The sequence below is a fragment of the Crocodylus siamensis genome, chromosome 15 (genome assembly GCF_052110815.1).
Source record: "Crocodylus siamensis isolate JL-2025a chromosome 15, ASM5211081v1, whole genome shotgun sequence".
NCBI classification, from domain to species: domain Eukaryota; kingdom Metazoa; phylum Chordata; order Crocodylia; family Crocodylidae; genus Crocodylus; species Crocodylus siamensis.
The window spans coordinates 42301238-42328317 of record NC_143409.1 but is presented as its reverse complement, the minus strand read 5'-3'; the positions used below and the strand labels follow the sequence as shown (position 1 = coordinate 42328317).

At 48.5% G+C, this 27080-nt stretch overlaps 1 protein-coding gene and 1 non-coding gene across 2 annotated transcripts in view; both read left to right on the top strand.

Moving 5' to 3' along the window:
* The window catches only part of LOC149852480 (uncharacterized), a 101974-nt gene that overhangs the window by 28030 nt on the left and 46864 nt on the right, over window positions 1-27080 (top strand). The gene's annotated exons all lie outside the window — the stretch shown is intronic.
* Window positions 25958-26040, top strand: TRNAS-GCU (transfer RNA serine (anticodon GCU)). Its single transcript has one exon. It is a non-coding gene; the product is annotated as a tRNA-Ser (tRNA).

Sequence of the window (27080 nt, the reverse complement as noted above, 5' to 3'; positions counted from 1 at the left end):
AAGAATGGCTGGTGGAGGGCAAAGCTGCTGCTACCAGAGCCCCCTCTGCGCTCTCTCTCTCTCCCACAGTGGCTGAAGGCTTGCCCTTCACTCTCTGGGGAGCTCCAGAGTGCCTAGAGCACTTAGACACCTGAGAGAGATGCCGCACTAGCTTATGGGCTTGGTGAGATGTGACCCAGCCACCACCAGAGCACTCGCTAAGTAGGTGGGAATTACACTTTTTTTTGAGAATGAAAGTAAAGGGGATGGGGTTGCTTCCACTAAAGGGGAGGCATCTCTCACTGGAGCTTGTAGGAGGATGGAGAGAAGAGAGGAGTCATTTTGGAAACACTAATAGATGGGAGGGAAGTCCTGAAAACAGGATGCCAGCCACCCTCATGCTAACTTGAAGACAGTTGCCACAGAGCTGAAATCACAGTGCCGTGTTAGCTTAGGTCCCAGACTGCAGAGTGGTAGCATTTTTGGGTGTCCAACCTGCTACTGTAGGTTGGTGCGATCACTGCTTCTTCCCACAAGTGGTGACTTTAATCCTGTGTGTGTGTCTAGCCCAGGGGTGGGCAATTACTTCGGGCACAGGGCCGCTTACTGAGTTTTGGCAAGCCATCGGGGGCTGCATGACAGGCAGCCAGGGCCAGATAAATGCTATTTTTTTTAATTGGGGGGGGCACAGGCCATATAGAAAGCCCTGGCCGGCTGCATCCTGCCCCTGGGCTGCATTTTGCCCACCCCTGATCTAGCCATTAGCCAAGTCTATCCAACCCTTTTTCCACAAGCACTGCCCAGATGCACCCTTCAGCAGATAGCGCCCCATAGCTGGCATCATGGGGGGCAGAGCATCATTGCAGACTGTGGAGGGACAAGCTGCCTCTTGACCACTCGCTGCCCCCCAGCACTGAGGGAAGATGCACAGCTGCCAATAAATGTGGAGCCAACAGCATGCCTGAAACCAAGGGGGCCAAGGCATGGAGTGAGGTTGTGACGTGGTAATTATTATTTTATCAATCCTTTGCAGTGGCAGCCTGTGTTGCTAGGAGCTGAGATGCCGGCTCCGGTGGGGTTTTCCAGGAGAGTTTCTTCTCTTCTCATCATTATTATTTTACATCTCTTTAAATTACTCTCCCGCCTTTTCCTTCCTCTCTCCTCAGCTGCGGCCCGTCCATGCGGCTCTGCAATTAACCTCTGCCACCACCGCACCTGATAACATTCAGTCCTGGCCTTTATCTTTTTAATAAAGCAGCGCTGCAGCCAAGCTCCTGGAGGCCGTGGCAGAAGAAAGAGAGTTTGATGCAGGGTCCTGGTGCTAATCCGCTGCTCTGATTCACTGCCTGCTTGCCTTCTTGCTTTTTTTTTAATTAACGCTTGGGCCAACTCTTTCCAAGGGATTCCTTCCTTTTGCTCCATTAACCCAAGATACAGCATTCTGCTTTCGTAGCCTCCAGGACCTCGGGGCGCATGGTCTCCATGTAGGGCTGAGAGGTGTCATGTCCAGGGTGTGTCTATACAAAATGCATTAACGCGCATTAGCCTAAGTTAATGAAAATTATGGGTGTGCATCTATGCATGTGTGCCCCTTGTGAACGCCTCATGCCCCCTAGGCTGGCGGGGTGTGGGGGGCACGGCGACTGCCCGCAGGTGGCAGTGACGGTGTCAGCAGTGGGGGGCATAGCGGGGGCAAGCAGGGACTGCCTGCAGATAGCTGTAGTGACGTTGGTGGTGAACACGGGTCACAGGTGCCCACAGCGGTGTTGGCCACAAAATGGGGTGGGGGGGGAGGAGGGCGGCGAGCACCAAGTGGCGATGAGCACCAAGTGGCAATTGGCAACTGCCTGCAGAAGTCGCCGGCTATGGCGGTGGTGGCCAATCTCAGGGGGTCACTGCCATCTCGGGAGGTGCACGTGCACCCATGTGCGCCCCTTACGGATTGCCAGGGGTGCCCTTAACGCACATTAACTTAGGCTAATCCACACCTAAATTTGATACCTGCAAATGCCAAAGACACCTGCCAAAAATCACTTAATGTGCATTAGCTTAATGCACATTTAAATTTAGTCACGTGTAAATGCACGTGTAGACATGCCCTTAGTAACATTAAATTTGGCCTTGTACCAGGTGCTACTTTTAAGCCTAGGACATGTTGTAAGGGAAGGTATAAGAGGAGGAAAAAAGCAGAGCCCTTCTGGTAGGACCTTTCTTTGTTCTGATCACCTAAGGCCTGAGCGAGAATGAATGGCGGGAAGTACAGTGTTGAAGGTAGATGCATTGAGGTGCTTAGTGGGATTTTCCAGACAGCCTAAGCAAGTAAGGAGCTTGAGTTCTGTTATTTGTTAGGTGCCTCCATACTTTTGAAGATCAGGCTCGGAGGTGGGGAGGGGGGGCTTTCTTTTGCCTTCAACAGGCTTTTGATCAGGTCCTATATCAGTGTAAAGGATGGAGGGCAGGGTTGGGGAAAGGAATATAGCTGGCATCAAGGCTGAGGCTGCGGATAAAAGAACCATCTGGCTACATGGAGTAGAGGAGTTATGAGAGGTTGCAGCACAACGTCACCTCTTTGTACTGGTGGGACTTGGCTTCGGCCGTTATCTCTGACTCCTGCTCCTGGATTGCAGCTGAGGTGGGATGCGACTTGAGAAAGGTGATGAGGCCGAGCCATTTCTCTTTCATCTGAACCCGACACACCGGTATCATGAAAGGGGGGATTATGTTGGCACTATGGGATTAAGCAGGAGCTGCTGAATTCTAAGGGAGAAAACTGATTAGTGAACACAAATGCCTTCCATAATAACAGGCGGTTACAGATGACTACCGGATAAACCGGCACTTGCGGGAGTCTCCCCCAGTACAAAAGTCTACACTTTGCATGTGTGTGTATTCAAGCACAAGCTCCATAGCAGACGCTGTAGTTCAGGCTGCAAAGGGTTTCAGTCCTACCTATCTTAACACAGGGTGGTCAGAGGCCTAGCGTGGGTCCTTTTTAACCTGCTCTAAGGTTTCCTTATACAGGCAGAGACACGGTCAAGGGGAGGCTAGAAGACATTGGGTACATGGATGCTGGTAATTACAGCAGCGACAAAGCTCTTGGACCTTGATATTACAGCTGGCAATATTGCTGACACTGTCGCATGCTTGGATTAGACTGGATTGTTTGTTCATTGTCATTTGAGCCCTCTCTCTCCCATTTTGGAAGGGTAGGACAATGAATACTTTGCATTTATACAACACTTCCCATCACAAGATCTCAGAGTAATCGGGATATTAGCCCCATTTTACAGAGGAGGAAGCTGAGGCACATAGGAGTTAAGTGACTTGGTTTGGGTTACCTAACGAGCCAGTGGCAGAGGCCAAGGAGACCCAGGACTCCTTAATCTCAGTCCCCTAGACCATAAGAAAGAGGACTTCAATCTTCATCAAGCTAGATGGCAGATCTGTGTAGCTGGGGCCAGCTGTTTTATTCAAGCTTTCCGACATCCCTGTTTTCACTTGTTGGTTGCTTATAGATGTGGGGGGAAAAAGGCTCTTTACTTTCAGCTCAGCACACCCTCACACTGAGGGCAACGTATGCCCAAAAGAGACATTGCATTAGTTGGACCTGGCTTGTGCAATGTCTGTATAGATCGGGTACTTCAATGGGGCTTTTTGCCACTTTATCTAATAGCTGATTGAATCAGCTTTAGCTAAAATCACCAAAAAGCCCCACTGAAGCCCCTGATCTATACAGATGCTGGGGAGCTGGGTCAAACTAACATGCTTCCTCTTCCAGTAAAGTGCTGGGTTTTTATTTTTATTTATTTTTTGTTTTTGCTTTTTTCACATCTGTCTCCATCCATAGTGAGCCAGGCAGACCATGCCAAGTAACACACTTATCTGCTGAATTGTCTGTAGCTGTGTCACATTGCAGTGCCCCAAGGAGAGCAATCGGGTTTGTGCTAGGCACTGTTCAAGAAGCCTTTGCCCCAAAGAGGTTAAACTATAATTAAAGACAAGATATAAATGTGGGAGTAATTGCCAAGAGAACAGAGACCAGCTATAACAGTTTAAGCACCCCCCCCCTTTTTTTTCCCCCTCAGCAGCTGTCTGAGAGTGGCTGATTTAGTGCCAGAAGAAACAATTCATCACTTAAAATGATTTGACAGACAATGGCAGCTCAAGCAGGCTGACATGTTGGAGTTGGTATTTTTAATTTAACAAGAAATAACTATTCTCCTCCCCCCAAAAAGAAGACGTTTATTTTGTCTAAATTTTCCAACATTTCTGCAAAAAGAGTCTGATACCATTCTGTGACATTTTTCCACCCCATTCCAAAAAAAAGTTGTTTTTAAAAAAATTTTCCCAGAAAATATCTGTCATTTTTAATTGGCCCCATCATGTCTGTCAAATAGTAAATGGAACAAGTAAAATTAATCCAGATAAGATTTCAATCTTGTTGAAAAGGTACACAATGAGCGACCATTTAAAACTGTGTACTCGGTATGTGCAGTAAAATGTGCCACTGAGTTTGAAGTTCCTTTTTCTTCCACAATTATTAACTCTTCTTCCAAGAAAGATGCACTTTGCAAGGGCCTGTTGTCCATACCAAAATAGTAATGTGGGTTGGATACAAATACTACAAAGTGAATAGACAACTGCCTCAATAGTCATAAGCAAAGGGTAATTATTAATTGGCCCATGGCAGAATGGCAGGAGATTTTGAGTGGAGTCCCCATGAGGTCTGTCCTGGGCCCAGTGCTGTTCAAAATATTTATTAAATGATTTGGATGATGGCATAGAAAACTTCTTGAGCAGGTTTGCAGACAACATGAATGTAAGAAGGGTTGTGAACACAGTGGAGGATGCGAGTGCAATTCAGAAGCATCTCGGCAGATTGGAAAGCTGGGCTAGAGCTAACAGAATGAAGTTCAGTGTGGACAAATGCAAAGTGCTGCACTTTGGGAGAAATCATCAAAAACATAAATACAAAATGAGTGACACCTCGCTGGACAGCAGCGCTACAGAAAAGGATTTGGGAGTCTTGCTAGATCACAGGCTCAGTATGAGCCTGCAGTGTAATGCAGCCACACAAAAGGTGAACGTGGTTTTGGGATGCATCAATAGAAGCATTAGGTGCAAGACACAGGAGGTGACAGTGCCTCTCTACCCAGCACTGGTTAGGCCTCATCTGGAGTAGTGTGCAGTCTGGGCTCCACATTTTAAAAAGGATGTGGAGAAGTTAGACGCTAGAGGCAGGCAACAAAGATAATAAAGGGCTTGGAAAGCAAGTCTATGAGGAGAGGCTAAAGGAGCTAGGCATATTCAGCTTGTGGAAAAGGCACTTAAGAGACATGTTAGTCTTCAAATCCTTGAAGGGCTGCCATAAAGAAGAGGGAAAGCACCAATGGCCTGAAGCTGCAGTAAAGTAAGTTTAGACTGGATATCCAGAAAAAAAAACTTTTCACTGTTAGACCAGCGAGCCAGAATTTTACTCCAAGGTCAGCTTGGTATGGACTGTAGGAGCATTTGCTGCCTCTGTAGTGTGGGGCATAGCCCTCTACCTGGGCTCCCTTGAGACTATATTGACAATATTTCATGGAAGTAGGACACTGGCTGCTGTGGCTCCCCTGCAGCAGGTTAGAGTGTTAGGTCTGTGCTGTGTCAGGATTGACGGCAGTCTTATGACGAGTTTATATTAAGGTTTGTATAAAATGGCTTGGATAGAAATGATCCTGCCTCAGGCAGGGAGGTTAGACTAGACGACCTTAGGAGGTCCCTTCTAGCCTGAGTTCTCTCTGGGTCTAAAGAAAAAAAGAAAAATGTAAAGCTTCCAAGGAAGAGAAGCAAAAGAGTTGTGATTCCCTGTATAGAGGCAACCCTCTTGAATTAAATCTTTATTTGAAACTATGAGATTTCCTGTCAAGCTGAGAGCTAATGGGAAAAGTTAGTCACATTGGGTGGAAAATAAGCACAACAGAGACAGAACCTGATAGTTAGGACACTGCTAGGGAACCAGGAAAGCCAAATGATACCTGCTGTGCCAGCCAAAACTTCAGCATAACTCAGAGGTGACCTTTCCTTCTGATTGTTAGTCTCATTGTGGTGAGCCAGGCCTGGGGGGTCTCTCCGAGTCATTACTACTTGGCATTTCATTTGACATTGTCTTAGGAAACCATTAGTGTGCTACATGTACTAGAGACAGGGATGCTACAACTGCTCCAAGGCTACAGGACTTTGATACCCATACTCCTCAAACTACTTCTATTACCTTGAAGTCCAGTTCATTTTATCATTAATATTTCCAGCCTTAATTCGTGTTGTGGTAAGCAAGCTTTACTAGTCAGGGCATGATGGTTCCACAGGTATGAGTGCGAGTCCCGTCTTAGATTCAAAGACAACTCCCATTCAACCTAGGTGTATGTAGGTACTTGGTCATTCAGACTGGGAAGTTATTGCTGGTTGAATATGCTGCCAGCCCCATCATTCCCCTGTATGTTGTTGGCTATGGAAATTAGTGTGCCTCACTCACACTGAGTTGAGAAATGCCCTTGAAATCCTGAGGCCTATCCTGGGAGACTGGGTGCTCTTAATCTTGAGCAGGTGCTGCCAGAGCTTTCTTCATGGATGACTTGGGCACCTGGGATTCTCCTCCCCTGTAAATGCTATACAGTACTGAGTGTGGGCGTCAGCCTCTTCTCCTGCTGGTCATTTTTAGAGGCTCGTGTTATTGCTTTCTTATATGCTGAGTGTTACTGTGGTTCTTCCCCTCCAGGCATTTCATAGATTTCTAGGGTGGGAAGAGACCTATTAGACCGTCAAGCCAGACCCCCTACTTTGGCCAGGAAACAGCACTGGGGTCAAGTAACCCCTGCCAGGTGCTAAAACCAGTACCCAATGTGAGGCTTGAACCCACAACTTTAGGATTAGTTTCATGTTCTACCAACTGAGCTAGCTGGGCTAATTAAAGAGGAACAGCTTTCTTCACAGATGTAGCCTACTGAAAAATAAATAATGCAGAGGTTAAAGGTCTTGGTAGAAGTCATCCCGTGGGCTAGCATGATTAAGGCAAGCCAGTATGTACAACAACTGGGTAAGATGCCTTCAGGAACAGTTCAGAGCATGTCTCTGGCTCACTATAAAATGCTTTCACCCTTCTATATCCATACCCTTAGGATACCATGGAAATTAAAGATAAATTAACATGGGTGGGAGCCCTGGAGTACCTAAGGTCCAAGGCTGACCTCTTCTCTGCTATGGGTCACAATGAAACAGAGACACAAACAAACAGCGCCCCCCCCCCCAAGGATGTTCCAGTCTGTTGTTGGCACCTTTATTTATTGCATTATTCCACTGACTAGGAGGCAAAGATATATTTGAGAGACCATCTTGCTCTTGTCAACCATGAATCAACAGCAATCTGAACCTAGGACCTGCTGGCACCTAGGTCCAAGTTTTTCCCCAGTGAGCTAGAAGGCTATGCCTATTAGCTGGCAGAGAGTTCTCATGCATAGCTTAACCACCAAATGAGGGTGAACATGTAGCATATACTAACCAGCAGGCTACAATTCCTCTGGTCTTTATTGACCGGAATGGAAAGACACCTTTTAAGAGTAAGTGCTGAGGTCCTAGTGTTGCATTATGTAGCACAAAGCACAGTAACACTCAACCAATTACACTAATGCTGCTTATTTGCTCTTGTTACAGAGAGTAATTGCTCACCCAGAAGCTATTAAATTAGATAAGAGAAGAACAAACAAAACTATTCATTTTATTCACTGTATATTTATACACCTCCCCCTCCACAGTGTAAACACCCACTACATTCTGGGCTTTAAATATTCCACTTGCAATCAAGACAAAGACTACATTTGTCTTAGTTGTAAGTGTTGTTTCTTTTTCTACAGCAGCTACAGGCAGGGAGCAGAACGTGTCAGGTGTTTTAAGGAGTCAGCATCCAACTGTTCCAGATGCTGAACCAAGTCCCTTGGCTGAGTTAATCACCATCTCCCCACCAGCATGAGTGAGGCTGCTGTGAAGCTAGCCCTCACTATCCTGGTGCTTAGAAAGTATTGTGCACTTCCTCCCATAGCAGTTCCACAAGCAATATTACCTCTGCCGTGGACACAAGACTGGATAGGCCTTTGGTCTTATCTCTGCAAGGAGGCAAGTGTCCATTGGGAAATGAAGCTGTGCATGGGGATTAGAGCAGAAAAATCCTTCCTGATCCTAGAATCATAGTGAGGTAGGGCTGGAAGAGACTGCCTGAGGCAGGATCATCCCTACCCAAACCATCTTATACAAAACCATAATGTAGCCTCTTAGTAAAACTACTAATCAACCTTGACACAACATAAGACAAAGGTAAAGCAGGAGGACCACAACAGCCAACATCTTGCTTCTGCAAAATGTTAATATATGCTCAAGAGATCCCTGGAAAAATATTATCCCCCCTTGTACAGAGAAAAGAAACCCCCCAGTCCAGACCAATCTGACCACAGGGGAAAATACATTCTTGACCCTAAATATGGCAACTGGTCTGACCCTGAGCAGCAGGGCAAGGTCCTATAGCTAGAATACTCTGGGTTTAAGTCCCAGCGTGAGCATTGGCACAGCCCAATCAAAATCTCCAGTCTTGGCTGCAGCCAGTGCTTTTATTCACCTACCCTTAGTTTATGCCTTGGAGCATAAGGGTTTTGTAGCCTTAATGCTGGCTAGTGTGATAAATCTACCCCACTGGGACGGGGTGCTTGACACACCTGTCAGTTTAAGAGGCCAGAGGCTGAGGGAGAAGCAGCCCACAGGTTTGAGGAGACACCTGACTAGGAGGGGGCTGGGTTTGAGCCATATAACCTGGTCAGTAGGGGTCCTGCTGGGATGTTTTGAAGTTTGGTGATGGATTGTGTGATGTAAAGTGGAAATCCTGTTTAGCCTGGAAGCCTTCATTTTGTTACTTTTTTTGTTATTAAAAAAACCTCAAAACCAAAAAAAAGAGGGGGGTTCTAGCAGGACAGTTGAGCTGGGGTAAGCAGCATGGAGCCTGGGACTGAAGTGGGTGACCCTATAGCCTGGAGAGAGGCCAGAAGGAATGGAGGACTCGGGGCCCAGAGGGGGAGAGAGCCTGAGCCAGGGGTGGGGGCTGAGTGGAGACAAGTGTATAGGAGTTTTAGAAATGCATCTTGTCAAAGTAATCCTTCAAGGTGTTTGATTTTACTGTAAGGAAAGTTGGGTGCTGCTGTGGATGTCCTGGAAAACTCCCTTCCTATTGCTCCCTCATGGCACTAGCATAATTTAGCCTCATAAAGCATTTGTCCCAGGTTCATTCTGAGTGCATTGGCACTATATAGGAGGTCTTAATTGGTGCCATGTGGCTGCCAGGACAGCCTCAGTGTTGTGTCTTTATTTTCTTCCTGAGTCTAAGGTCCTGACTCAACATGTTGCTGAGCACAGCTGTTCTTTTGGGCATCTTTGCAGACTCTATCATGATCAGACCCTTCATGTAGTTTCTTCAGAGTGCCCAGTAACTTGCAACACAAGAGCATCTCAGTTCAGCTGGACTAATGAGGCAAAAAGCAGCAGTCCCTGAGAGTGGCAGCTACCTGTAAGCTGTGTGGGTCGTGCTTCGAGCTAGTAGCTGGGGGATGTGGGTTCAGTTATTGGGCTTGTAATGGATGGGCTGGGTGACTGGCAAGCCTCTTGCCTGCTAATGAAATCTGGGACAATGGTCCCTGGCTTTTCTTTGTGAAATGCTTTGAGAATAGTGGATGAAATGCTTTTGTAATACGTGGTGGACTTAACTGAAATCAGGACCCTGTCATGCTGGGTATTTAGTGTATAACCCCAAAGAAAGAAAAAGCCTCTTTCATGAAGAGGTTAAAAAACCTCGATATACCAGACAAGGAAAGTGAGGCATAGAGAAGCAATAAACTTGCCTAAAGTGATGCAGAAAGCTAGGGAGCAGAAGGATTTATTGGAGCTTGGCCAATCCCCTTCTGCCGCCTCTCCTTGTTCTTGGCCAGTCCTATTCTGCTACTTGCCTCTGTTGTTGGCCAATTGTATTCTGCCACATCATTGATTTGGTGGGTATATCAACCCTCAGTGGACATCAGTAGACCTTTGGCTGGTGGTGGTGCTTGTTTATGCTCTTTGGCCCTGTCTGCGAGCTCGCTGTCTCCAGTTCTGCGTTCAGTCCAATGCCTCTTGCTTTGCTTCAGCGTGCGAGTATGACCTGCAGCACTTGGAGAAGCTTCTGTCATTGGCAGAGGTAGGACTAGAGCTCGGCAATCATGAGTCTCAGTCCACTGCATTATCTATTAGACTATTACTATTAAAGGTACTTTGGTTCTCCTGGGGACAAAGAAATATTAAAGTCAGTCAGCTTGTCATTCCACCCAGGCTTTTAGCCAGAACCATTGGTCCTGACCCCTCTTCTCTGAGACTCCCTCTGTATGATACTCCCCTTTAAGCCTCACTTTTTGCTGCATTGTTTGCCTTGATGATTTCACCTGCTCCCCAAACCCCCCCTTAGACATCAGTAGCTTTACCGGAAATGTAAAGCTATTATAGCAGCAGAATGTTTCCAGTGGGTCGTGTTCGGATTGCATTGCATCTCTTTATGCCCAAGGTCCTGAGCATGGGTTTCCAAAACTCGCCTGACATTTTGTGTCTCTTTTGATCACTGGGATGGAAGGCTGATCCTCCCCATTTCTCTTGGAAATGGCATCGGAGCTGACTTCAGAAAGGTAAGAAAAATGAGTTGCATCTTAGCAGGAATGGGCTTAAGCTACAGCGTGACACTTCTCATCAATACGCAGCCAGATGCCTGGGGGATGTGGTAGTCAGAGATGTCATATACAAAACGTGGAATGCAGGAGCAGTAGTGAAGGCTGTGGCTGGTATGGATCCATAGGTGACAGTCAAGGACTTTGTTAGAAAAAAGGAATACTCTTTTCTTTGGGAGTGCTGGTAATCCTCCTCATTTTGGAAGCAATTCTTCTGTGAATATTCCCAACAGTAAGGTGCAGTCAGCACGCACTGTTCTTCTATTATTGAGGGATCCTGGTGTGTTTTGGTCATTCTTTCTGAAGGGGTCCAGGGCCCATTTGATAATATACAGTACTAAACGATTCAGGCCCGTGAGTGAAGGAGAACACTGAAGTTAATTGAAATTACAGAGGAGATGTGCAGGCAAAGCTGAGGACAACTGTGCAGATTAGGTTTCTGGCAACGTCATGCGACTGTTGCAAGTCATGTTGGGGCAGGGAAGCAAGGCAGGGTTGTCTAGTAGAGGGGGTGCTGGACTAGAAGTTCGCAGGACTCTGGATTGTAATTCTGCCTCTTCTGATGACCTATTGTGGGATCTTTGAGGAAGGGAAGTCCCCTTTGTTCACCTCATCGTATCCCAGCTTTTCCTGCCATCCTGTGTTTGTCCTTTCTATGCAGACAGGAAGCTCTTTCACTATATTTGCACAGGGCCTGACCTTGGTTGGTGGCACTGGAGCATAAATAGTGTTGATAACAGCTGTTTCCTTCATCTGAAGGATGGTAGTACACTTGTATGACACCGCCTAGACTCGGGGCTTCTCCCAGGCAAACACACTAGCACTTACCAACTGTATAGTATTGTAGCTATTTTTGTTGCACTTGGATGAGAGACTATCTTGGAGTCCTAGTTACCATATATTCAGAGCAAGGAGTTATGATTAACTGCTGGCTAATACTGGACCAGAGTATTGTTGAAGGACTTCCTTGCTGCTGGATAAAAATAAAAGGAAGGTCTTTGTTTTCTGTGCCCTCAAGACCCATTATACCCTTCCCTTCCAAGAAAGAAAGGGATAACAATGAAAATCCATAACACTTGAAATACGGCCTGTGGGGGAGAAATGCTACCAGAGAAACTGCTGGCAGTGTCCTGTAGATCTTGGCCTGGCCAGTTCATCCTATGCAAACAGCAATCTCTGCCACTGCATCTTTCCCAAATGAGCGCCACACACTTCACAAACATTAATGAACTTAGGTCTTGTCTGCACAGTACAATGACTGTGCCTGGTCAAAGCATGTTGTATTTCTCTGGGACAGCTGCATCTTAATGGAGAAGAAGTGTAGCCATGCTTGTGCTAATTAGTATGGGGGTGGGCTAATTGGCACTTAATGTTCGTTAGCTTGCCTGAGACAGCCTTACAGCTATGCCTACACTGGTTCCGGGTCAGGAAACAGTCTGAGGAGTAGTGAGGCATGCTTGAACGCTCGCTAGCAGACAGGTAAGCTTCTTGTGGCATCATAATCTTGCTGTCCGTGCAGTGACAGAGGCCAGCTGTGTCCAGAGGCACAGGACAGAGCTGGGAAGTAAGGTCTTCCAGGACCCATGCTTATAACTTTATCAGTTTCTCTCTTCCTCCATTCACTTTTCACTGGCATCATTGCTTATCATGGTGGCACCAATGGCTCCCGTCCTGGTGAGGGGTACCAGGACAGCAGGCATTGTACGAACTGAGCCACACATGCTTTCTCCCCAGCCCATCATGGCTGGTTTTGGACATACCATTTTGATACATCAAACCAGCTCCTCAAACATTATGACTCCACTGATGTCACTGTGTCATCCTTGATGGCCACCAGCTGAGGACTCGGCTCCTGAGTCTGCACACAGCTCTAGAGAAAGCTGCTCCAGGGGCTCCACTCGGCCCAGCTCCACTCTCCTTGCCAGCGAGATCTTTCTCAGTGGTTGCCACCTGTGGCAGGTTTTTCTCCCTGTGAATTATCTCTGGGGGATGGAGGTCTTCTAAGTAGTGTCGACCAGGTCTTTCAGCAGCCATCACATCCCTGAAACACCAAGGGTTGGGAGCAGATTCCTGCTCTCTCAAAGCCCCTGGTGTGTTCTTGTTGGCATGCCTCCAGGTAATGTGGGCTTGCCCCTTGCCTTATATTTATTCTCAGATGAACAGCAGTGTTAGATGACCCCCTAGTGCCCGTGGCTACCAGCACACACAGGGCAGCAGTGATTTCTCATTGCCACGGCCACCACAATCCTGATCACGCGACTGCAGCAAAAGCTATTGTTTTTCACCCCCATTCTCACCAATGTCCAGGGTGGTTGCTTCTGTCACCCTTCCCTAGTTGCACCACTAATTTTGAAGTGTTCCTAAATGTCACGAGCCACAGTACCCCCCTCTCTCCCTTCCCCCTGCCAGCTCTGGGCTGATACCACAAGCTCAGTTCTTTTGAATGCAGTGGTCATCTAAGCAACTCTCTTGGCTGGTCTTACTCTACTTTGTAAATCCAGGGGTCCTCAGGGAACAGCAGGTCCTGTGCCTCCCTCCTCCATGAGATATCAGGGGTGAGCTGCTGTGCCTATGTTCCCAGATCACCTCAATCCCAGATTTTGGTTTCTTCTCCTGGCTTGGCAGCAGGGAGGGATTAGGGGCTGCATGCTTGCAGTTGACAAGGGAGATCCTCACCTTCCAAGGGAGATGATGGGTGGTCTCCTGGTAACTTTTGTCATTTCTTCCTAAAGCACCCCTGCCTTGGCATACATCCTCTGCCTGGGGGGAGATCAGATTCTGGCACTCAAGACTCGGGCTTTGCCTAAGGTCTGAATCCCCCTGTCCTTCCAGGCAGTCACGGGAATGGACTTTGATTTACCTTGAAAGTGGAGGTTACGCTATGCTGATCTGAACACCCTGAGTTACAGTTGGCTCTGGCCTAAGCAGATGCAGTGCTGTTCACTTTGCAGAGAGCCTATTCCCAAAGTGAACAGGGAACTTCAATTTCAATTTCAGTAGCATTTTATAGTGTTCTTTGTAAGGTCTGATCCATGACTGGGATGAATCAGTGGTGAACAAGATGCAGTCTGCAGGCTGCATCTGACCTGTGGAGCTGTGTTATCCAGCCCGCAGCACATCCAGTGCCACACATGCCCCACAGCATTTAACACCAGAGCCATGACAATTAACACTGCTGCTTTTTGTCCTGCTCCTAAATTTCCAGACCTGTGGGGAACCCTGTCCACTGGGTCAGGGTCATGGATGTGCCCCTATATGCAATGTCAGGCTCAGAGAGCCAGATGGAGAGAGTTCAGTGGAGGTCAATGAAAGTGGTTAAGGGGCTGGGGCACACGACTTATGAGGAGAGGCAGAGGGAACTGCGCTTCTTTATTCTGGAGAAGAGAATGAGGGGGGATGTAATAGCAGCCTTCAACTACCTGAAGTGGGGCTCAGAAGAGGATGGAGCTGGACTGTTTTCAGTGGTGGCAGATGACAGAACAAGGAGCAATGGTCTCAAGTTGCAGCAAGGGAAGTTTAGGATAGATATTGGGAAAACTTTCTCACTAGGAGGGTAATAAAGCACTGGAATAGGTTACCCAGAGAGTTTGTGAAATCTCCATCCCTGGAGGTTTTTAAGGCCAGGATAGACAAAGCCTTGACTGGGATGACCTAGTTGGGGCTGGTCCTACTTTTGAGCAGGGGGTTGGAGTACATGACCTCCTGAGGTCCCTTCCAACCTAATTGTCCATGATTTGGTGGGTTGGTCACCCCGGTGTAAATCAATACTGCCTCCATGTCGACTGAGACCAGATGAGTGGGTGGTTCAGCAAGGAAATGAGGAATTTCCATCTCCATTGAGTTCTAGAGTTGTCCCCAGACCCAGACCTCAATAGCTTCTTGTTACCCATAACTGGAACCATCAGCCAGGGCACTGCAGAGGCCCAGATCTCCATCCAGCCCAGCTCTTCTACAACATCGGGGCAAAATTTCTGTTGTCCATATAAGTCAGTGAGAGTGACCAGGAAGGGGCTTGGGGAAGATAAATCAGGAGGCGGCAGTGCACCGCTCCTGCTAACAATAGGAAATTGTCTACACTTCAATGGGAGTAGATGGAGATGGAGGACAGAGCACCCTGAATACCAGTCTGGCTCTTGCCCCTTGTACCGTTCAGGGTATTTATACTTGAGACTGGAAAGCAGAGCTGTCCCCTTACTATTTTGTTAGCCTAAAGTGTTTGCAGGAATAAATAACCACAATTGAGCTGTCAGTGTCAGGCCGTGGCTTGGTAACACTGAGTGTTTCTAGTAGGCGAGAGGTCCTTGGTCCTTGGTGTTTCTAGCCTGTGCACGCTCTGGGACTGCGTCTTTCAGGTCTGCTCATGATCTGACTTGGAGAATCTGTCTCACCTCGCTGCAGTGAGATCTCTCGGCCTTTAACGTTCTCTGCAAGTTAAAAAAAATTTATAGTGCGCTCCTTCCTTCCTGCTGTGTCCCACTACTCAAATTGTTTCATAATGCTCTAGATAGGACAAGGCTGTCAGGTAAACATGACAATGCTACGAGAGCAAAGTTATAGTGACCTAAGACTGCACAGTTTCTTATTGTGCCAGCAGCCACTTGGGGCTTAGCTGAGGTAGGAAATAATCCAACGGTCAAGGAGATTTAAGAGACTGGGGTTCTGTTCTTAGCTCTGGCACTGATCTCCTGCGTGACCTTGGGCAAGTCGCTTCATCTCTGGTTCTTCCTGGATTTAGACTGCAGCACTGTAACGGCAGGAGCTGCCTTTTGTGATGGATACTCACAGCCCCCAGCACGATGAGGCCATGATGAAGGTTGGGGGCGGAAGAGCTGCCTAGACAGCAGTGCCTGTGGCCGGGTGCCCAATCATGTTCTTAATGAAGGCCTAGTCATTTTACTGACTCAGCTAATTAGGTGCTCCTATAAGAGCTCAGTTCCTCCTGCTCCAGGAGCTGAATCTTTAGCTGAAGGCAACTCTCCATTAAATGCTCACAGTATGGGGGCTATGACACAGAGATGGCCAGCTCTGATTCCTCTCAGCAGGGAGCAGTGGTGCGCAGACCTATTAATCAGCTTGGTGTGCTCATTTAATTTATGAGAAGGAAATTTGTCTTGTGCCTGATGCTGTGCCAGTTGGGAATGGTCCAGTCTCTCCCAGACAGCACATCTATCTCCTCCTCAGAATAACTCAGCAAAGTTTTCAAGCTTTATTTAGAAGGTTATAGCCAATTCCTATAAATAAGCCACTCTAGAAAACTATGTTACACACAACAAGTTTAAAACATATAATTATCCACTTTGCCTTGCTAATTAATTCATCTCCCTCATTTCCGTAAGTGAAGCCTGCAGGATACACAGCAAAATGTCTGGGAAAGATGACGGAAGAGGAATCGGATGAGAGACCTACATGCTTTTGACATGCAAATGTTTTGGGGCAGGATCTTGGGGGAGGAGAGGGCGACAACAATCAAAGGGCCCTTGGTTTGTTAGTCCTGGGGGATGATTACGAATTCAGTCCCGAGCGCTGCTCCCAGAGGACAGAGCTGGGTGTCTTGTTTGTCTTCTGCCAGGTAGGTGATGTCGATTTTGAAACGGCTGCTAAACTTAGCTGGGGCCCAGCTCTCTTCTTTGCTTAACATGGAGCAAAACAGCAAGTTGTCTTGCATCCTAATTGCAGTAGAGGTCCACCTTGTCTCAAGTGTGTCATCTAGTGGCTCATGCTAGGAGCTGCACAGAAATAACAAGGCAGTTAAGGATCCAGAGGAAGGAAGCCAGTGAAACAAATAGGTTTTTGAGAAGCCTTTTTGCGCCCAGGCCCATGACCGGATCCAGGCCTTCGAAAAGAGGGGAACACAAGGTGTGGTACATTGTTGCATATAACACAGCACATTTTTTCCAAATAAAGAGAAACTAGAACAGGGGTTGGCAACATTTTTGAGTGGAGTGCCCCAAATGCCCACAACCCCTTATTGTAAGATGTTGGCATGCCAGGGTGGACGACAGGGGAGCCACAAAGGGCCCTATCCTTGTGGCAGCACAGCCCCAGCCCTTTCCCCACCGTCCACCCTAAGACATGCATGCCAAGCAAAATGTCTTTATGTGCTGTATGGCACCCGTGCCAGGGGTTGCCTACTCCTGAACTAGAAGCCTTGCTAATATGCTAGGGGGGTAGCCCTATAGCATTCAGTCCAAGATCAGAGCAAAACTTTTGAAATGGGCACTGTTTGCTAGGTAATACATTACATTAAAAAAAAAAAAAACCACAACAAATTACTTAAATAGTCAAAAGAAATGGTGTCACTAGTCCTCTAGTCATTACAGTTAAATGTATGTCTCTTATTCAGACTCCTAAAACAAAATATAGCCTTCTGGAGCCTCCCATATGTCACTGTCAGTCATTTCTACACCCAAGTTAATATTACCACACCTGAAGTAAGGTTTTTTCAGATGGAGCTAAAAACAGTCTACAGGGTTGCAAAACAGAAAGACATTACCAGGAATTGCTAACAGACAGCAGCATTGGAGAAGAAAGGATAGTTTTAATAATGGAACATCATGACCATTACAAAGGATAGAGGGATGTTAACAAGTGTGAAAAGAGATTAGCAGGAATCAGGAAGATGACAATGAGCCATGCAATCGATTGATGCTGTCAGCACTGCCTGACTAGAAATGCCACTGCCCCTCCCAAGATGTTGGTTTTAAAATGTGAGTGGAGCAAGAATCAAAGGGGGCTACAACTGCAGCACTGCATGTTCCCCCTTCAGATCGGCCCCTGGTCAGCTCTGTACGTGGATGAAGCAGCCAAGGAAGTATGCTGCTTTGAACTGCAGCACTTTCCTGTTGAGAAGTGCCACTGAGTGCTAGATTTAGGGCATTAGAAGCCGTCATATTTAATCCTTGGGGTGTCTTGGGGAGGGGAATGCTAGCTTCCAGTGTCTAGTCCAAAAATATCTACTGGATTTGTGCGTGTGCTTTGCTGCACCTGAGTCCTGAAGTGCCAGGCTGGGCTTTGCCACACAATCTTTTGTTGGATCCTGCAAACAAGCTAGGTTTTGTACAGCACCTGGCACACGGGGTTCCCAGTTTTGACTAGTTCCTTGGGGCCACCATAATCAACAGGCTTGGTGATGATAAGTATTGTTTGATTAAGAGTGAATATGGTTGTTGATCTGATTTGGGAGTCTCTTGTTCATGGTTGCTGGTTGATCATGAAAGATAAGAGCAAAGGGCAGAAGTAGCTGAAGGTGAAGCGGGTTGATGCCACAGGGCATGTTGTCGCCAGAGACTCTGTCAGACCCAGCTGCATTGTTCTGGACACCACCAGCTCCCTCTTCCTCTAGACAACTGAACTGTGGCCATGAGGCAAGAGATCTCCCATATAGCTGGCATGATGCACACCCAAAACAGACACTGAGAGCACCACTGGGCATGTGCTAAGGCGGCAACATGACCTCGGTTTTGGGAGGTGGCCCATGCAAAATGAGAGCACATGAGAGAGGAACACTTTGCAGAGGTGCCTTCTGCCTACACGGAGACGGTGCAAGTATATCCCAGGGTCTCGGCTTCAGCCCTGAGTTAATTGCATTGCTTTTATATGCCTTGGCTTCCCCACCTGTAAAATGGCAGCATTACTGCTGTAGTGGCCTCATTATGAGTCCCCCTTATGAATGCATCTTGAGATCATAAAATATAAAAGGGCAAATGAGTTTCTGAAGATGGTGCATTACTGACACCTGGCAGCCAGGGCTGCTACTGATCTTTTCCTTCACTGGCTTCTAAAAGGACTGTCAGGATGGAGCATCTGACCAGTAGGAACCAGCAGCACGCCTACAGGCTGGGGAACTCCCTTCTTGAAAGCATGGTGGCAGAAAGAGATGTTGGAGTCATTACTGACTCCAGGATGAATATGGACCGACAACACGAGAACATGGTCAGTAGGGTTAACCCCACCTTGTCATGCATCCACAGATGCATCTCAAGCAGGGCCAAGGAGGCGATCCTCCCGCTCTATGCGGCACTGGTCAGGCCGCAGCTGGAGTACTGCGCCCAGTTCCAGGCACCGCATTTCAGGAGGGATGTCGACAGCATGGAGAGGTCCAGAGGAGGGCCACTCGCATGATCAGGGGGCAGCAGGGTGGACCCTATGAGGAGATGCTACAGGACCCGAACCTGTTCAGCCTCCACAAGAGAAGGCTGAGGGGGGATCTAGTGGCCGTCTGTAAACTTACTAGCGGGGACCAGCGGGGTTTGGGAGAGACCTTGTTCCCCCAAGCGCCTCCTGGGGTAACAAGGAATAACAGCCACAAGTTGCCAGACAGTAGGTTTAGACTAGACATCAGGAGGCGCTACTTCACGGTCAGGGCGGCTAGGATCTGTAACCAACTTCCAGGAGAAGTGGTGCTGGCTCCTACCCTGGGGGTCTTTAAGAGGAGGCTGGACGTTTACCTGGCTGGGGTCATTTGAGCTTAGTTTTCTCTCCTGCCCAGGGCAGGGGATCAGACTAGAAGATCTACAAGGACCCTCCCAACCCTACTTCCATGAATCTATGAACCAAAGCCTGGTCACTTAACTGCGATATTTCAGTTCATCCAGCCACTGCTTGCAATCCAGCCTGCTCACTGCCCGAAACACAGAACAAAGCCCAAGTAGCAATCGCCATCCAAGTTCTAGAGAGTAATCGGTGCATTTATTTCTGAACTCCGTGGAGGGAGGACAAGGAGCTTGGCTTCCCTGGACACAGCCTTCTCCAGCTGCCTGGCTTTCATAGTGTCATAAGCACTAATGTCAGCACTGCGCTGTCTGGCTGCAGCATTCCCACTGCCCTCCGTGCTGGAGACTAATCAGTCTCCATTTGGTGGCAGAGGAAATAAAATATTCAATACCATAACATTTTGACTGCATACCTATAAATAAGTTATCTCCTGTGTTCGCCATGGCATCTGCATGTTTCAAAGGGCGACCCTGTTCTTATTTTTTGCTGAGATAAAAGGCCCCAACCAACTTAGGAATCCTTCTTTTTCTCCTAACAAAACACTTCCTAGAAATAGTTTGATGTGCAGAGGCCCTGAGCCCAGTTGAGAAGACACAGGAATAAGACTGGTTGTGGCCAGTGCTCATGACCCTGTGATAGCAAGCCAGTGTGTATGTACAATGGGTAGGGGCCAAGTTGGCTAAGGAAAGACCCTTTGAGCTTTGGAGTTTAGCTGAAGAGCCTTCAAGAGGCTCAGTTAGAGATGGGTCTGCACACCTCCGCTTTGGGATCAACCCTGGGTTTGTAGAGTAGAAAATTCTACATCCTCCCTGTTGGTGTTAGTATCTGCATGGCTCCAGCTCCTGCCAGGAAAGTACAGGCAGCCAAGTGAGTAGATCCCAACCTCTGCTTTTCTTTCCCCACCTTGGTTACTGCCCTAATGGCTGTCCAGGGTTAACATCCACTGGGTGGGGATCCCCCACCCTTACTGAGGGCAGCCAAAGCCAACAGCAGTTACTGTGATCTCTCCTTTCATTGCAGTCGAGTTGTAGCTGTCACGGTCCAGGAAATGTCCAAAAGGCATGGCTCTTTTGTGGTCTCCCTTAGAGGACTGTCTGTTGGGAAAGTTGTCAGGCGGCTTTTTGGGAATTGGGTGCCTTCCTCAGGGACCTGCGTGCCACACTCAGAAGCACTGCAGTGAACCACAACCCACCTGCTCGCTTCAGTTCCCAAGTGTAGGCATGATGTGGCAGGATAGCTCTCCTAGAGATGCTCTCATAGTAAAACCGTGCCCCAGACCAACCTGAGAGCAGCACTGGTCATCATGCCCTCACTTTTAGGAGGTGGCACATGTCGGGTGGGAACAAATATGAGGAGAGTGGGAAGTAGATTTTGGTTATGAAAGGACCTGAGGAAGGGCACCTGATGCTTGTTCAACAACTCTCCCAATTATTCAGTTGGTCCACCAAAAAGCCTTGCCTCTCAGTACTTTTACTGCAGCACTTAACCAGAGCAGCCCATTCAGTCCCTGCTGTGGTATCTTGTGCATCACATCCATTGTGGTTATTGGGGGTGTTGGCAGGGTACTTCAGCACCCAGAGCAGCTGCATTGCCGGGGATGACCCGATTCCTTCCTGGTCTTTATTTTTCCCTCTCCCTCCTTCTCCAACTCCTCATAGTGGGTTGAGCTCATGGATTCCACCACCCACTGAGGACTGGATGTAGCTCAGCTTGGATCCTATGGGGCAGGTCAAGGTCGTCGTGAGCCTCTCCCTTTTTGTCTTTCTCTCCTGTTAAGTGTCCCATTTCTGACAGCGGCTTCCTGTCCTCTTGAGGAAGCTGGGAGTCCTAGGTTCCAGCAAGGTGCTCTCGATTCACAGTGATGTCAACACATGTTGAAAGCCCTTTGGTTAAGTATCCACCTTCCATCTATTTCTGGGCCTCTCTGTAGACTATGCCCTGTGGGATACTGTGCCATCTTGCTGGAAGCTGACTCCTCCGCCTTCCAGTTCAGCATCCACACGGGGTAAATTCCCTCCTGATCCTGCTGGTCGCCAGTGTGTGCCCTGAAGCATGAGGATTGATAGCCCATGTTCCAGCTGCAGCTGCTGTTCTGAAGTCATACAGGCACCTCATCTTTCATGAGCTATCATGCAGCCCTGTGTCTAAGAGCCTGGCTTAAACCTCCTGGGCTCAGCAAAACTTCTGAATGCTGGACTGTCTTGCCCTTTCCTTTTCCTTTCTGTGCCCCTGTCATTCCCTTGCTGTTTTCCTGTCATTCTCACAACTTGCAGACTCTTTAAAAATGGATCGTGGCTTTACCCTCTCCTTTAAGTATTCATAAGGGTTTCCAATTAAACTGAGGAAAGGAGTGCTGAGCACTGAGTTGAATGTGCCCTGTCCTCCAATCAGCAAAGGAAAGGTAATTTCCTGCAGGAAGATGCTTTGGAGTTGGTGTTGGCCGGAGGCAGGGGCTGGTGAAGGGGTGAGAGTGGGCAGCATAGAAACATCATTGGCAAAGGGCCTGTGAGACTCACAGCAGCCCTGTTCAATTAAGGATCACCAGTAATGGGAGGACCATAACCCTAGCACAGTTATGCCCTGATGATGTCATGACATGGTTCAACATTTCTTATGAAAGAGGCCATGACATAGCCTCACATGAGCCAGGCATTGCAGCAGGAATAAGACCTGGATTCTGTGTTTGGCTTGTCTAACTTCCTGTGCGATCTGACTGTGGGCCATTTGCAAGAGCCACTGTGGGGCACCTGGTTCTAGGGGCCTGCTTGTGCTGACAACCTCTGGTCTCTTCCTTACCCAGTAGTCTCACCTGCTATGCCTTAATGTTGAAATTCGTGTGGGAGGCTATAAGGAGGGCAAGCCACTGGCGCTCATCCCAATTTTACTGTCATTGAGTCCTCTAACCTGGAACCTCCTGTTCAGGGCCGCGAGCTCCTGGCTCAGCTCTGGTCACTCCCCGCGACCGCAAGTTCTAGCATCGGCAGTAACTGGTACATGGCACGCTAGGTCTCCCCTGCCACCTCCTGTCTCAGTTCAGTCAAGTTCAGTCTCCTATGGACACAGAACATGCTCTAGTCGCACTCTGTGACCTCAAGTTCAGTGCAGTGAAATCTCAAGCTTGGGCTGTCCCCCTCGGTCATCCTATTTCTGTGGCCTTTTTTGCCCCTACAGTCACAACCCAGCCCTCCGGGGCGGGGGGGAGGAAACCCCCCAAAATGCAAGGATTAGGAGTTGGGGCTGCCTCCTGAGTCCTCTCCAGGCCTTATGCCTCTTGGAGAGGGCTCTAATCCCAGCAGCTCCTGCAGCCAGATTGCCTGACTAGCCTGAGGCCTGGGCTTATACAGGGCTCCCTGGGTTATGTGATTCCTCTCCTTCCTCTCCCTGGGCCATCAGGCTCTGCCTACACCTGGACCAGTGGCCATCTTGCTGCACGTTCACTTGCCTTTGAGTTTGCCTCTGGGGCACAGGCAGGAGAGACACCAAGATACAGTGGAAGGAAGAGGAAGGAAAGGTGGGGATCAGAATCCTGAAACCAGGGGAAGGGACCTCTACCAGTGGCAAATACACAAATGGTGACAGAAGAAAAATGGGGGGTTGAAGGAAGGGAAACGGGCCAAGTACCCCTGGATCCCCTTCCCATTCTAGTTAATGGGGTAGGGGCCCCATTACACTGACATCGTCTGTTTTCTCTCCCAGCTGCAAAGCAGAAGTGCAAATGCCTCCATTGCCTGCTGTAACCTTATTACTTATATGGCACTAACACTTAGGAGCTCCTATCATGGATCAGGACCGTACTGTGCTTGGAGCTGTATAGTCAAAGCTTAACAAGATGGTCCGTGCCACACAGACTTTCCAAACTAAGGATAAGATGAGGGAAGGTAGGCAGGTATAGGCATACAGCCAAGGGAAGCACAGGTACTGGGCCAGGCTCTCCACCTAAAATTAGCGCAGTGCTGGAAGCACACAACACTGCTACTGCAGAGTAATTTACTCCTGCTTTGAACCGGTAGTAAATGTCTTCTACACAGCAGTGATCCCCAGCTCTCCCACGTTGGCTGCCTGTAGTAGGAAGCCCATTTGCATTGTGCAGAGGGCTACCCCAGGGTGAACGTTAAAAGGGGAGAAGACAGTTGCATGGAAAGTAGTATTATCCTGAATTCAGTAGTGGGCCTTGTAACAGGGGAAGTGGGGCACAGCCGCCCTACTTTGGCTTTGATGTACAGGCACAATGAGCTCTGGGCTCACTGCCTGGGCAGTGTGGGCTCCTCCCAGAGCTCCTTGTGATCGCTGAGCTCATTAGCTGACTGGGCCAAGGACTGCCCCGAGCCCCTGCTTTTGTGCTGCTCCAGAGCCCAAGGGAATGAGCAATGCTGCCCATTCTTCCTTCCCTTCCCACCTGAATTCAGCAGCAGGGGAAAGAAGGGGACATGCTCACCCCCTGTGCCCTAGAGCCACATAAAAGTAAAGGCTCTGGGCTGACTTGGTGCCAAGACTTGGTGATTGCAAGCAGCACAATTGAGGGATCTGCTCCTGCCTGCCTTCAAGTTGCATAAAAAGGGAGCAAACACAATGGTCAACTGAAGTGACTAAGCGGTGAACATACCATGTGCCCACACCCTGGAAGAAAGGGGCCCAGTCTAAACAGCTTAATAGGGCAGACAAGGGGAGGATTATCAATCTCATCGTACAGGTGGGAAGCTGAGACAGAGCAAGTAAAGCAACTTGGCTGCAATTACACAGGGTATCAGTTACAGAACTGGGACATCTACAGACTCCCCTGAGCCTCTGCAAGGCCTCCTAGAAGCACAGGCATTGGCTGCTGGACAGTCTGGGAGGGAAAAAAAGCAGCGGCACATGAAATGTGAGGGATGGGGGATGAAGCACTGAGCATATAGTCAGTGCGTTTGCATTCAGAGAGGAAGGGCAAAGGGAACTGGCTTTGTTGTAGCCCTGAAGAAGAAATTTAATGATTTCTTTGTGCTCAAACAGTACGTTAATGGTGACAGGGGCTGGGTTTGGGTGGGTTTTTTTAATAGCACAGCTGAAAGCCGGGGGACTCTGTCATAGCATTTTTGTTAGCAGCCTGTAGGAGTTAGCAGAGTGCAGTGACTCTGGGGCTAGTAAAAGGAAGCGTATTGAAATAGGCTTGTAATTGGCGCTTCCAATGCTTTGTTGAGCGAACGGCATGAAGTCGAGACATGCAAGACCTTGGAGGAGACAGCTTGCATGTCCTTGCAAGGATTTTTCAGACAAATAATCAGAAAAGGCCTGAGGAAGTTACATGTATCCATCTCCAGCCAGGGGAAGAAACCAGGCAAATGAAGCATGATTGCTCTGCAAAGCAGCAAGGAGGGGTGGTGGGAGATGCACAAGGTGGGGGTAGGGGTGGGGGAAGAAGGATTGACCACAGCTACTTGGGACTATCTCAGAGAGGAGAAGCCATGTGGTAATGCAGTAGGAACCAGCTCACCTGAGAAACTGGGTTTCACTGGGGGCCCCATGAGCGGCTACAGCATGAGCTAGGTTGCTGCATCTCAGACCCGTTGTCTCCGCGGATTAGACTCAAAAGGGGAGGTCCTGCATGACACACTGGGCATGGACTGCTGAGCCATTACCAGGGATGAAGCATTAACAGGATCCTGGTACTCGGCATAGAGCTGACTGAGATGCCAGCATTCACCATCCAGGGGCTCTGAGATGCACATTTCACATACACGGGTGTAATTTGCCTTTGCACAGGTGCGAGTGTGGAACAGACTCACCGCATACAGGCCTTCACCAATGTAAATCAGTCTACTCTGGGGTAAAGTAACCCCTCAAAGTCAGGAGTAGTGTGGGCATGACTCATATGTGCAGGGATTTCTAGACAGAACTGTTTGCAATTAGAGCTATTACTGCCCTGGCAAGGAAGGGGCTCATGGCAGCCTGTTCCTGTTCTGCCACCCAGAAGTTTCTGCTGGCCTCATTGGGTTGTCACTCTCTTTGACCATGCTGTGTGTCCGGGAGGATTTACTTTGTCATAGGATCATAGGAAAGAATGGCTGCAAGGGACCTCACAAGATGATCTAGTCCAGCCCCCTGCCCAAGGCACAATCTTCCCCGACTAACCCATCCCAGCCAACTGCCTGTCTAACCTGCTTGTGAAACCTTCTCTAGGCAGCCTGTTCCAGTGGCTGACTGCTCTCCTAGTCAGGAAGATCCTCCTAATCTTCCATCAAAATTTCCTCTGCTGCAGCTTGAGGTCATTGATCCTAGACCTGCCCCCTATATCCACAGAAAAAAAAGCCCATTTCCATCCTCTCTACAATCACCATGCAGCTATTTGAAGACTCTAATCCCCCCACAGTCCTCTCTTCTCAAGACGAAATAGCCCTAGCTCTGAGCCTTTCCTCATAGGTCTTGTCTGCTAGACCCCAGCTCCTGCATGCAGTTATTTAGCTGATGATCACAATTACAGGTGCTAGAGGAGAATGCTCATGAGTCTGAAACTTTTGCTCCCTGTCGATGTTGCCGCTAACATGATACCTAAAGGGAGGAGGTGGGGGTGGACATGCTTTTGCAGGGGGGCAGGTTGGTGCCAATCACTTCTGAAATTTAGGGCACTTATTGCCAGATCACATCTCATCTATTAGGTGTTGAAGTGTGATTCTAGTCCAAGCTGCTCAAGACCCTAAAAACCTACTTTTGTAACACACCAGTATCTTAGATGTAAGATTTAAGCAGATGAGGTGGCTGAGTGGTTAAGGTGATGGACTGCTAATCCATTGTGCTCTGCATGCATGGGTTTGAACTCCCATCCTGATCAGGGAGCTCCCTTTCTAGGGAGAAGGAACGAGCGACACACCTATAGGCTGGGGATCACCCTTCTTGTCAACACGGTGGCGGAAAGGGATCTTGGAGTCATTGTTAACTCCAGGATGAACATGAGCTGCCAATGTTCACCTTACTGACTGCTTCCTCACGGCACCTTGTCATGCATCCACAGAAGCATCTCTAGCAGGTCCAGGGAGGTGATCCTCCCCCTCTATGCGGCACTGGTCAGGTAGAAGCTGGAGTACTGCGTCCAGTTCTGGGCGCCACATTTCAGGAGGGATGTGGACACCATGGAGAGGGTCCAGAGGAGGCCACTCGTATGGTCAGGGGACAGCAGGGCAGGCCCTACGAGGAGAGGCTAAAGGGCCTGAACCTGTTCAGCCTCCACAAGAGAGGGCTGAGGAGGGACCTGTTGGCTGTCTATAAACTTACCAGGTGGGACCAGCGGGAATTGGGGGAGGCTCTGTTCCCCTGGGCACCACCCAGGTTTACTAGGAATAACGGCCACAAATTGTTAGAGAGAAGGTTTGGGCTGGATATCAGGAGACATTACTTTACAGTCAGGGCTGCCAGGTTCTGCAATGGGCTCCTAAGTGAGGTGGTGCTCTCTCCTACTTCAGGGGTCTTCAAGAGGAGGCTGGACAGATATTTGGCTGGGGTGATATGGTCCCAGTACCCATTCCTGCCTGGGGTGGGGGGTCAGACCTCATGATCTGTTTAGGTCCTTCTGACCCTAAGTATTATGATACTATCATTAAGACATGAAAAGCGGTGAGGAGGAGGACCTGCCCACTTTTAACTTCAACAGGGAGGAATAGGAGGAAACTTTTGTATCTAAGTCCACTTGGAGACCTAACAGGTGGACTGGAATCCGGCCCTCATGGTTATGTTCAGAATGAAGTCGCAGCGGTGGCTGTGGTGTAGTGTTGACCCACTCGGTATATCTTTATACCTGCTAGCTCCGGTACTGGTAGCATGGAGTTTGGACTAGGCTCATATCCCCTGCTACTTGGGCAGGTTGTGAAGCCCATG